The 13,225-nt window shown below is 45.5% G+C and overlaps 1 long non-coding RNA gene across 1 annotated transcript; it reads left to right on the top strand.

Annotated features, from left to right (window-relative positions):
• The first annotated feature begins 902 nt into the window (after positions 1 to 902).
• Positions 903 to 2,441, top strand: LOC103920572. The gene is made up of 2 exons (XR_663803.1): positions 903 to 1,076; positions 1,659 to 2,441. It is a non-coding gene; the product is annotated as an uncharacterized LOC103920572 (long non-coding RNA).
• The last annotated feature ends 10,784 nt before the right edge of the window (positions 2,442 to 13,225 follow it).

Raw genomic sequence — 13,225 nt, 5'->3', positions numbered from 1 at the left:
GTTTCAGTGGGGGCTCAAGGACCTACTTGCATTAACCCAATTTTGGAATGAAGGCCTTGCAAAACTCCTGTGAAGACTGCGATCACACATTTGCTTAACTTCATGCACCTAAGTAGCCCCTTAAAGCCAAAAGAATTGCCCAGGCTTAAGATCAGCATATACACACATGATCTGCTAGTTTAGGACCATACAACGGCTAATAATCTGATTATGCACTCATACTTAATACATTCAGGAACACAGACACCTTCTGATCATCAAGTTAATTTTTCCCAGAGTAGCAACGTGTCACACGATCTCTTCCCTAACCTTACCAAGCTCAGTATAGCTTGGTGCCAAAGGAGTTCTGGCTTTTGACCCTGGTCTTGAGGAGTTCTTGAAGCAGGTCCTGAATGTGGCTCCTGATCCCTTTGATAGCTTTGAGTGATTCAGGGTTTCTCAGAAGAGGAACATTTCAAAGTACTTTTAAATCAAGCTTTGCCATTTTTCTGTTTATGCACACTCAAATGGCTGAGTCCAAAGCCATATACTACAGGCATGCACATATCCCTCATCATATTTTCAAATAACTGTCATTCGTTTTAAAATGATAACACCTAAAAGTATGCATATGGAGAATCAGGAGAATAATGCATAAGTGATAATCATTACATAATGATTTGATTCAGTGATACATTGTCGATTAACACATGTAGCAAAGTGCTTGGGTTTTCAATTCATGTAGCCCAGATAAAATATCTAAGAGCACTGCTCTTGACATTTGATCAGTGCCACATTTTGAGTTTCTGGAGAAGCCTTAAAGGTTAGTGCTATATTTCATCCTTCCAAGCTCTGCATTCGAAGGCTCAGTCCCATGAAGCATCACCTGGTGCCAAGGAAAGGCAGTCATTATTTAAATCACATTCTGACATAAGCTGTGCAGAAGTCTCACTTGGCATCTTCTTTGCAGGCAAAATCAGTACCTTCAAGAATGGTTTAAATCAGATTATGTACTTTTGCAGACAGGTGCAAGAAGAGGAGAGGAGAGGGAGTTAATAAGCCCTGGATTGCAACTTGGCCACCAGGAGGAGCAAATGGTAAGAAATCCAACTAGGGAGGGCAGAAAGGGAGGTAAAAGATCATTTTACACCCACAATAACATCGTCTGAGAAGTAGAGAAACAAAAAAAAAGGGGAGATTTAGCATCAACTGGAGAGATTTGATGGGCTGAGTGAAAATGCCTGTTGGCTGGAGGAGACAGGCACTGGTGGGAATGGGGACAACAGTTGTAGGAGTACAGTGGGTGGAGGCCTAACTGCCCTGCTTAAGCCAGTTGTTGGGCATTGGGAGACTGTGTGAAACCCTCCTCTGGCCCTTGTGTGCACTGACAGTCCAGCACCAACCTGGCTGCAGAGGGAAGGATGATGGGGTAGTTACTAGGGACAGCTCTGTGTGTGACGTGCTCCTTCTCCAGAGCCTGAGCTGGCCTGGGGAGAAAGCCTTGAGGACAGCACCAAAGTATAAACAAGCAAACGTGGTCTGCATTCTGGGAAATGCTAAGCAGAGAGGCTCGTGCTGAACACCTGCTGTAACTGTGGGGTGACTCCTGCCCCAAGCTAGGGGAGACGTAGGGGAAGTGCAATAACACAGAAATATCACTTTGGCAATACCTTTAACAGGAAGGTTGAATCCCTGGCACAAGAACTGAAGAGGATCTTGTGAAACAACAGTGGGAGAAAGCGTGTTTGAGGACCATTTTTGATGAAATACCGGGGGAGTGTTCACTAGGAGCTGAGGGCTGAGCTGCTGGGAACTGATGGGAAGCAAAGCATGTCTGCGCTTCTGGCAAGCTGCATGCTGGCTGGAAACAATAAACTGTCCTACAGGCAATTCTCGTGACTCATTGGATGACATAGTCCTTTTCCCAAAATGCTGTCCTTCATGGATTAGAAGAGAAAAAAATATACGTACAAAGACTAAAAATATCTCTGCATCCCTTGTGCCTGCCTGACAAAAGGACAGCTCCAGCAGGTGCACCTACGCAGCAGGCACGGGTCTTGCAGAGAAGACACTTACTTCTCTGTGCTTGCAGTGTTCATCCTTACACAGTAAGAGACAGCTAAAAATAGCTTGTACTACACAAGTCTCTTAAGACCAGTCAAGGAGGACTTACAAAACCATCTCAGGTGCCTTTTTACACATGCAGCTGTGTATGCCTTGTTTTTCCTTGTTTATACAAGTCAAGAACTGATTTGAAGACAATTTGTAGCTTGGTGTAAGATACAAAATAAAGCATCAGATCTCCCCCAAAGACATGATTTTTAACTCTGATTCTAAGGTGGGATCTGATGTTTACTGCAATGTGGAGAATGAGACAATAGAGATTTTTTAGTTTGTCAAGTAAAGCTTTGCCAACTTTACTGCTATCATATAGTCAATAAACCAAGCCATGTTACTCAAGCAGTTCACATCAATACCTGCTTTTTTTTTCCAAACACAGGGTAAAAAACCTTGGAAGAATAACTCTTGGATTTCATAGAATTGCATTGCAAAAATAACTTTCGCACCCTTCTAAAAGTGGTGATGAAATCCAAAACAGGAAATGTGATGAACATATATATTTACAAAGCTTTAATGGTCTGAGCTGGGAAAGGAGATACTGCTGTATTTGAATATACAGTCCTAATGAAAGAATAAAGAAGCAAGAAACCTTTAGAAGCAGCTAGCATTTCTCACTGATCCAGCCTCCCAACTTCTGTGACCTTTGAAAGACAGTTTCAAGTAGCAGTGATGACATCTGGTTTGTTGTTCTCATTCCTGAACCTTCTTGCCTGTAACAGCACAGAATAATCAGAAATGCCTTGCACTCTTCATTGCTTGCTTTTAAATTAGCATTCCAAGTCAAAATAGAGAATTTTGTTAAACACAGTCACACGGAGTGGCAGATTTTTAGTTTTTGCTCCTCATTCTAAAAATTCTTCAAAGCCTTAGTCTTCTCAAGAGAATAATTAAAAGAAAAAAATGGGTTTGAAGTGCTTGCAGAGACAGTCCTTGCAGAGGAGAAAGCTCCTATGTCTAGACTGCTTGTGCAAATCTAGCCCTGAGGTTAGTTTTTAGTCTCAGCCAATCTCAGTATCTTATCACACCAGAAATGGGTCCATCCAGGCTAAACTACTGTGCATCGAAAGGACAGGATTAAGCAGCTCACAGGGCTGTTGACAGCATTGAACTGGGCAGAATGAGAAGCTTCCATGCCTGAGCTATTGGCTGAGTGCCCTTTATCAGCTCTGGATTCACACCAGGCTGAAGGTGCTAAGAAAACGTGATAGGCATGCGTGCGGTGGTTGTATACTCATACTTACAGACTCTCACTCTCTCCATACGGACACACATACGTATATGTGTGTGTGCATATATATGCTTATATAAATACACTCTATTGCTTCATAATCACATTATTTACATGTTATGTATATATGGTCTGTAGTATATGTATTTTATATCTACAGCTCTCCTTATATGCGTATGGGTATCTGTCTATGTATACACACACATACACATAATCACAGCATTATTTTAAATTCCAGTGGTACTGGAGTTTCCAGGGACTCGTGAGAAGGACACAGTAATGCAGCCAGACTGACTGTGCAGGCTGTGCAGAGCCACACACCATCTTCTTGAGAAATGTTTGTTTACAGTCCACCAGGTAAACTGTTATGTACAAGGCTGCAAGTACCAACAGCCACTGCTGGTGATTTGGCAACCCAAGGTTGAAGCAGGTGACGATCACAAAGCCTTGCCTTAAAGCCCCTCCTGACCCATGAGAAGCTTCGAAGATTGTTAGGGTTAGTGCGTGGATTGCCTGTTTTTGGTTACCTTCTGTGATGCTGTGGTGCGCTCATGTCATAGTAACGCCTGAAGCCAGGAGGATGGCTGTGTTTAGTAGCGGGACTTCTAGGGGGTTTAGCGGTTTGATTCCTGTTGGGGGTCATTGTCCGCCTAGTTCTGGGGTGGGGGCTAGGCTGGAGTGGAAAAATGCTCAGAAGAAGCCTAAGAAAAAGAATGCCTCGGATGTGATGAATAGGATTATTCCATATCGTAGGCCCTTTTGGACTGTGGGGGTGTGGTGACCTTGGAATGTGCTTTCTCGTACAATTAGAAGATTAGAGCTTCACATCCATTCACTCTTAATGCAATCAGATGGGAGCAAGGTACAACACACATTGACAAGGGATGAAGTAAAAGGTGGGCGTTCATTGACTACTGGCAACAGGGACTGCACCGATAGCTGGTGCGATGTGCTGGAGCAACGAGCTTAGCACACGTAGCCAGATTTGTCAGCTAGCCCTAGGCATTGTCACTGGCTGCTAGATCTGGTCTCCTGTCCAGCTTTCCATCAGAGAATCGCAGTTGGCAGAGTTCCCCCCGAGTGAGTGGAGATGCCCCTCATGCCAGCGTAAGGCCCTGGAGGAGGAGGATCAGGACTGCAGGTTCCAGGCATCCCTTTTTCATGGCTTCACAGCACAGTGAGATGGATATTCACACGGGTGGCTTCATGCAAACTTACGGTCATGATTCATTCTGCAACTCCACTACATAGACTTGGAGATTAGAATAGGGTTCACAAAGGTACATAAGGAATGGGATTCTATAGTTTACATCTGATATGTCTTAAATATGCCATAAAAGTCTGTTCTGTAGCTCAGGTACATACTGAGAGCCGCAGAGCCAGCAGCTGGGACACAGCAGGTACTACAAGCACTGGATCTCCCCAAAGGGAAGGAGGAGTGTATCGGCTGCCCTGCAGTCACTAGCACAAATTTTGTTCCTCCATGGCATTTGCCAAGATGCTGAACATTGTAGAGCATGGCATGAAAAGATACTGAACTCAAACTTTGATTTTCAGATTTGCATAGAGCTGAGCTGTGTGATTACCTCTAACCATCAGGCCAGGAAGAACAACTGAGATAATTTGTCTGAGTCCTTACCTAATTCCCCGAAATTAGTCCTTGATTCAGTTCCAGTAACTACAGTTGAATTTGAGGGTAACCTTCAGAGAAACATTGACTGAAACCTTCTCCAGGGATGGCAAATGTATGACAATCATCACCCTCATTAGTGAAAATAACTATATCGTATTTCTCATTTAAACTTATCTATCAACTCTAAATGCAGAAGGCTATTGTATCTTTATCTGTAACATCAGAACCCTTTGGCAGGTTCTTACAGGCCTTTTAGAGAAGATAAGTAGACCTTGTGTCTCCTGTAAGAGGTTCTTCAGGCCTTCAGACAGTATTGGTCTGTGCTGAACTTTCTCTGATTTTTTTACATCCTTCTTGGAGTATGAACTCCAGGACTGGACACCATATTCCAGCTGCACCCATGCCAAATGCAGAAGGCAACAAACCTTACTGAGTTCCTGCTCAGTGACAAGCTGGGGACTATGTTCAAGAACAGCATTGATCCCGAAGGTCCCAACATCGTATTGCCATCTCATTATAACTGATTATCTATCAGTGAGCTCTAATCTCTTCCAGAATTACTGCTCTGCAAGACAGAACACCTTATTAGGCAAACATGACCTGCATTTTTTTGTTCCTAGATATATTAGATTGTATTTTACCGAACTGAAATACACATTATTTGCTTGTGCCAGTATTTTTACCAATTCGCCCAATATTGTCAATAATGATTGTTTTCTTCTGGATCTCTCCTGAAAAAGACAAAGATCCAGTGTCAATTCTGTATTATCTTTTATCTCAGTCAGCGATTAAGCAAGCTTCCTTACACAAGTCTAAGCGTATTGCTACAATAACATCATGTTTATCAGCCAAACTTCTCAAACTAATTTAACATCACTTTTAAAATGAGAATGTAATATCTTTCATAAATGTAGGTTATGCAACACTAATCCTATTACCTTCCTTTAATTATTTATTAGTGGATCGCTGTACCAGTTCTTCCAATATTATTGGAGACTGGCAGGTCAGTAATTAAGGGGACCTGAACCACCAATGATAATGCTCCCTCCTGTCCCCATAGCAGAGAGCACAGGGGCTGAGTAAAGCTCCACATCTGCCCCGCTCTGGGTCTGCGCATCTCCCTGGCAGAGGACGAGATCCCTGCGCAGGCTCTGTCTGCCTCCCACACTGCACTGGGTTGCACAGCACATCCAAGGGCATGCAGAGGAGTGGTGGCGTGAGCTGAGGCTGCTACAACGTCTGCATCCCGCCAGCAAGCAGGAGCAGCACACGTGCGGCAGCAGCCTGCGGCAGCACTGCACACGGGCACAGAGGCAGCTGGAGGGAAGCAAGGACATAGCTCGCTGCATGGACAAGGCTGATGAAAGTTAATCCCCACCCATTTTGCTGTCTCCCTCTCTCTCTCTGGACATATGTACATAAACAAAAATAAGCAAAACATATATATTCATATACATAAAAAACCACACCCACATACTTCACACACACACACACCCCCATATACCTCCTTTCTAAGAATAGTCTGGTAATCATGTTCACAGTTTGCTGGAGCTTCCACAATCAAATCATGCAGGAAAGGGATGGTGTGAAGCTGTAGTCAGAAAGCAATTTACTTTTTCAACTACTCTTTGATAAACTGAGTGATGTTTGCTCAGGGGTAAGGTAATACCTATTTGCCAAAGAACCAGTTGCAGAAGTGTTGTGAGACAGTGGAGTCAGAGGGATGCCTCTCTTCATAGTGTTGTCATGCCAAGGTGAATGTTTCCTACCCCACTGCCTTTAGTCTGTTTTTAAGAAGTTTCTGGTGCTTGAATAATACTTCTGTGATCTGTAGTAGTGTGTGAAGGCACCTTGTGGTTCCCTTCTTTTGCAGGGTCCATGCATTTAACTGGAGAGGTGGTGAGGGCGGATTCCAGGTGGAGGGGATGGATGCTGTATGCAGACATCCCTTAGGACGGAGTGTCCCAGGGGTTGCCTGAAGTAGAAATATACAGTCATGGTCCAGAGAAAAAGCAATCAAATTCTGTATAAGCTGCCAAAAAAAAGCATCAGCCTGGGTTGTTCCAGAGAGCAGGCTGGCGTGGGAGCCCACACAGGCAGTGCTGCTGTGAAAGCCTTAGGAAAAGTCACTCCTGGAAACAAAACACCCACTCTGGTGATTTGCCTGGAGGGTGACATCTCTTTGAAATACCACTCATCTCCAGAAGAAACAGCCTTCCCTGGGGCCTGGCCAGGAGGACGAGGTGGCAGCTAAACCCTTGGTCTGCGTAAGGGCTGTGCGGGGCTGCACAGAGTCCGCACAGCACAGACCAGTGAGGAAATGCTGGGGCAGGGCACCACAGTCCTTGCCTAAACAGCCCGATCAGGGCGCCAGCGATGGCAGACCACAGCCCCAGCAAGCTCACGCCAGAAGTCGAGCCAAGGGATGTCATGCAGAGCCCAGTTCCTGTCCACAGTGCCCAGCCATGCTCTTGGTATGGATGTCCCTGGAGCAGGGAAACCCTCGTGGAGCAGCCACAGGCGTTGCTGCGAGCCCAGATGTGGGTTTGTGATTTGGGAGGTGAGCTGGAGGGTCATCCCCAGTGAAGGCCGCTCCTTGGCCTGTGGCGAGACCCTGGTTTTGCTTGAATAATGAGGGCTGCACATGCATTGGGACTGGGCTTTATGTTCACTTTATGCAGTGGAATATTGTGATCTTTCTGGTTTCCAGTTTCTGATTACTTGCCTTGTCCACGTCTTTCTCTAATACCATAGGCACTTTCCTCCAGCTAAACTCTGGCATTGCCTGGGCATTTGATGGGGCTGTGCAACCCCCAGGAAAACCCCTTTTGGCCTATTTTTCCACCGGCTGCAGTGGACAGGACAGGGCTGCCAGCTTACCAGGGAACCTGCTACTGCTGCACTGCTCAGAGCCACACAGATCAAGCCAAGTTCTCCCACATTGCAGCGAGACAGGGAAAGCTTGTCCTTTCCTCCCACTGCCCCAGGAAAAATGTGACGGAGGGCATTTGGCCAAGACCTCATCACCCCAGTAATCCTTCTGTTATTTTTTCTGTATTAACAGGCGGCTTTGCTAGATGTAATGCTCAGGGTAAAAGCCAATTTCACAGGCCCTGACACGTGCGGGAACGATGCAGGCTGCAGGCAGAAGCAAACGCCCATGCTCTCCCCTCTTCCCCGCAGGTGAGCTTGGCTGCCTCCATCCCACACTGTCTCCCTTGCTGTAACCCAGAGGCGACGGCTCAGAGGCAACTTCAGTGCAACTCCTGCATCGGGCATTTTGCAAAAGAAACTGTCTCCTTTGATCTGCTGATCTTTGATCTTCTAATATAACTAAAGATCCTGAATTAATGCTGCTGTTGTCTGCAGCTCTGCTTGTCTGACAGAGAGCCTGAGTTCCAGATATTCTTTTGTTCCGTGCGCTGTCGAGATGCTCTGATAAGCGGCATTTTTGCGACTGGTTAAATAGCAACTGTGTGCGGAGAGCAGGGTTGATGGGAAGGTGACAGCAGTCCCTGTTGCAAGGATTTGGCTAATTATAAAGTAGCAGCTCCTCTGCTGATGTGAATTGTCACAGCCTGCACAAGCTATAAAAATTCACATTAGCCAAAAATTTGCTGCAGCTTTGTCTCTCTAATAAAAATATTTATGTGGACGGATCTGGCTCCATCTTGCGATTTGATAGTCTATGAAATACCTATGGCTTCAGACCTCCTCCTCACCTCTCTGCCTCATTATAGCTCTAACAGAAGGTATTATAAACAACACAGCTGATTTCCTGACATTAGGATTTTTATTTGAGTCTTGATTCCATGACAGTCAGATCATATTACTATTGGCAACAATTAAGGTGCATGTGGATTGCCTTTGTTATCCTTGTGGATACAGGATGCTCAGATGCATTCTGAAGCACCAAGAGATCCAGAAAAAGAACTAAAGCAATTATAACTACGTATTTCATTTCAAGTTGAAAGCTTCCCTATGTCTTGCTTATTGTCTTTAATAGAGCACACAGATGAACACATGTTTTTAGAGCCCTAGCTGCTTAAAGTCTGGAGATCATGGTGGATATTTAAAGAAAGAACAGAAAGAAATGGACCACTGTTTTTTCAGATGTTTTCTGAAGGAGTGCTTGTGAGCACAGGTGATGTGACACAGCACTGGGAAGGGAGCAGAGAAGTGGCATCACAGACCAATTCAGCTGGAGGAGGAAAGAACTGAAACTCTACCTCTGTTCACATCCGTGAGTCTGAAAACCTCTGCTCAGTGCCACTTGGAGGCACACAAATACTGGTTTTCAAATTTCTCAGGACGTCCAGCTTCACCCCCAAGCGAGGCTGGAGCTGCCCCAGGCTGTCAGGAGGAGCTGCTCAGTGCTCATGTCCCAGCCAAGGTGCAGACATGGCTTCAGCCTGGGCAACCTGGGGGCTGAATCCAGCCGGTACCTTCATGACACAGGTAGCACACACCAGCAACATCAGATGTCTCATTAAAAGCGGAAACATTGAATACCAGCCTCTTTTACCTAAGGCAAATGTGGTAAATTGAATTATCTTCTGTGCCAGAAGAGGATTTGAAAGCACATCTTCCAGGAGCCAGGGTGACCCCTGGGAGCCTGCTGGCAGGTTGGGGATGTGGCCTCACACTGAAGCTGTGTGATGGCATAAAAACAGGTATCAGACATCCCAAGGTTATCAGAGGACTGGGGACACAAGTGGACATAGGTGGTCTGGTGGTCCTTGCGCTCACCTGGGCAGGGGAGTCCTGGTTCCTTCTCCTTATTGCCTGGGTTGGCCCTGTGTGATAGCATGGCAAGTCTTGGGATAAAGTGCAGAAGGAAGCATGGGGAGCAGGACTGGACCCCCTTTCTCCCTCCTGGGCCAAGCACTTGGCCTGGGTCTGGCTGGGTGGAGTTAACTTTCTTCATAGCAGTCTACATGGTGCTGCATTTTGGATTTGTGGCTAAAGCAGTGTTGATAGCATGCCAATGTTTTAGCTATTGTTGAACAGTGTTTGCACAGCATCAAGGCTTTCTCTTTTCCCCGCTCTGCTCCCACTGCTGGCAGTGGGCAAGAGGCTGGGAGGGGACACAGCCAGGACAGCTGACCTGAACTGGCCAAAGGGATATTCCATACCATAAAACATCACATCAGCAATAAAACTGGGGAGAGAAGGAAGAAGAAGGGGAGGTTTGGGGCTTCTAAGGTGGCTGTTGCTCAGAGACTGGCTGGACATCGGTCTGCTTGTGGGAGGTGGTGAGTGATTTCCTTTCCGTCACTTGTGGGTTTTTTTCCTCGTTTCTTCACCTATTAAACTGCCTTATCTCAACCCACAATTTTCTCACTTTTGTTCTTCCTATTCTCTTCCCCCATCCTGCTCGAGGAAGGGGGAGTGAGCGAGCAGCTGTGTGGGTGCTTAGCTGCTGGCTGGAGTCAACCTAGCTCACTGCTTTGAGAACCTGGCTGCTAAATGACCTCCAAGTAACTTCATGGAGATGGGTGAAGCATCACCAGGTTGGCTAAGGTAAGAAGGATTTAGCCTCAGAGATACCAACCAGACTGGGCTTCCCAACAGATGTGGGCAAATGTGGGCAAACCCTCCCTGAGCAGGTACAACATCTAGGCACCGAGACAGGGAGTTGCACGCACCTGCTGCTCTACATGCAGACAGAGCTTGCAGGTCAGGGATGGAGGTATCTGTGGTACCTCCTGGGTTAGGTTTGGCAGGGGGACTAATTTTTGCAGTAATGGACACAAGTACCTCAACTCCCCTTTGGAAGTGCACCTTAGCACGGATCTTTTCTAGATACATTTGCAGAGTCAGTCTGATAGGCCTGAAATTGCTGCAGTCATCCTGTTTATGTGCTGACATTGCAGATTTGCACCTGAAAAGCCTATCAGGTAACACCATTCCAACCTCATATAACAAATCTATGAACAAACGAGCAAACAAAAAGCCCAACCCAGAAGATAGATGTTTACTACCAAAGTACTAGTTACTCTCTGAATCACAGCTCCTGTATCACCTTGTCTGATAAGAAGTTGGAGGGACTGTAACAGTAAGTCACACTAAGATACTAGTTTGCACATCTTTCTATTCTTGGCTCGTTCCTCTATTAGTTTTAGAAATCATAGGTGTGGAGAATAGATCACAATTTCAACAGATGACTGAGGAATTCTGAAAAGGTGATATAAATAGAAAGAGAAGGAAACAGAGACAGACTGCATGCAATATTGGAAGGGTTAGGTAGGAATGTACACAGAAAAAACTGATCAGGAACCATTAAGTTAAACGCTTAGAAGAAATGCTAGCATATCGCTAAGAAGTACTTGCTTTCAACCAAACGTGAAAAGTTTTTATGTGTTCATAGATGGTTAGTGCCATCAAATTTGCCCCACAGTACAATTAGAAATTGCTAATCTGTTGCATTTAGAAAATTCAAACTATCATTCAAGGGGAAGGGGGGGCACATGGGCCATCTTTTCCCCCAGCCCAGTTTTAAAGTAGTGAGTCCTGCTTGGTTCTGTGTAGGAAAAGTTCTTGAGCATCCACCCTGACAAGTCCTCTCTGGAGGTGCCTGCCCACAGCCCTGGCTGAGCTGCCTGAGGAGTGGTGTTTAGGTCTTTCCTTGCTCTATGCATAGCAGCTCTCTAAGGCTTGCCTGGAGCACTGACCATTTTGGGTCCCACCCTGAGACCATGGGCTCTTGCACGCACTGGAGAGGGGACTGTGGGCACCCAACAGGGTGCAGGCATCTGCATTTCACCCTTACAGGGCTAACACTTGACCTGTAGGCACCCAAATTCTTACTAAGAGTTGGCCCTAAGGAGAATGCTTTTTACCTGTCGCATGTCATTCATACCCTTACAGGCTCCCATTTCAAAGAGAGTTGAAGCCAGCTGGTGTTGGGAAGGAACGTCATTTTAAGCTGGAATCCATGCAGTAATGAGAAGTATTCTCAAGTGCAGAAAAGGATGCCTCCAAAGTACAGAAGAATTAAAAGAAAGCAAACCAAGTTCTGTAGAAAGACGATGTGTTGCAGTCAAAGGACCAAGGATCTGCATCTAAATTCCCTGCAAAATGAAAGCTTTGGAAATGACAATGGCATGAATTAAATATAAGTCAACACACAATATTGAGAGAAAAATAGTGTACAATAGTTCAATTTACTGAAAAAAAGCATGAAGGCTCAATTTTGATTCTCTATTTCAATGTAATTCTAGAAAGAGAAAATATATTTTCCCGTGAGGAAAAAACACATTAATGATTCCGTCTTTTCAAAAGCAAGCGGGAGAATGCAATATGACAGGTATAAAAGTGTGTAATGTTTAAGAATTCTAACTTAAAAGATTTCAAAGCAGTGACAACTCAAAACTCACAGTAGTAGAAAAATCGTATTCCTAAGATACTGAGAAATAATTGGATTCATATTTAGATATGAATTAAACTATGAAACCAGAGAAACTACTCAATCAAGAATATCAGTACTTGCCAAGGACAGCAACTTTTTTGTCTTACATGAACATTATAATTCTACCTCCATGGGAGGGGGAAGGGGGATGGTCTGGTGCATAAGGTACTAGTTTGAAATACAGGTTCAATTCTTTGTAGATGTCCTCCCTGCCCCCAGACAAGTAATTAAGCTGCACAACCCAAAAAATGTTTTCTTACCTAACTCCCATCAGACTTCCAGTGAGAGTTAGGGAGGGGTTAGGCAGTCCTCACCTGGGCATTGGGCTCCTCATGCCTCAGTGTACTCTTTATAAACAGGGATAATAGTGTTTCCTGTCTTAAAAGTGCAATACCATGTGCTCAGATACGGTGACAATGGGAACCAAATTCCATACTGTATTGGGTCTGCGTGGCAAGGTTTTGGTAGCAGGGGGGCTACAGGGGTGGCTTCTGTGAGAAGCTGCTAGAAGCTTCCCTCATGTCCGACAGAGCCAATGCCAGCCAGCTCCAAGATGGACCCACTGCTGGCCAAGGCCGAGCCCATCAGTGGCTCTGTGATAACATATTTAAGAAGGGGGAAAAAAATTGCTGTGCAATAGAAACAGCATCCGAAGAGAGGAGTGAGAATATGTGAGAGAAACAACTTTGCAGACACCAAGGTCAGTGAAGAAGGAGGGGGAGGAGGTGATCCAGGCACCGGAGCAGAGATTCCCCTGCAGCCCATGGTGAAGACCATGGTGAGGCAGGCTGTCCCCCTGCAGCCCATGGAGGTCCATGGTGGAGCAGATATCCACCTGCAGCCCGTGGAAGAC

This window comes from Pygoscelis adeliae, unplaced genomic scaffold (assembly GCF_000699105.1).
Source record: "Pygoscelis adeliae isolate BGI_AS28 unplaced genomic scaffold, ASM69910v1 Scaffold267, whole genome shotgun sequence".
Taxonomy (NCBI): domain Eukaryota; kingdom Metazoa; phylum Chordata; class Aves; order Sphenisciformes; family Spheniscidae; genus Pygoscelis; species Pygoscelis adeliae.
The sequence above is the reverse complement of the archived record's forward strand: the minus strand, read 5'-3'. Positions and strand labels throughout refer to the sequence as shown.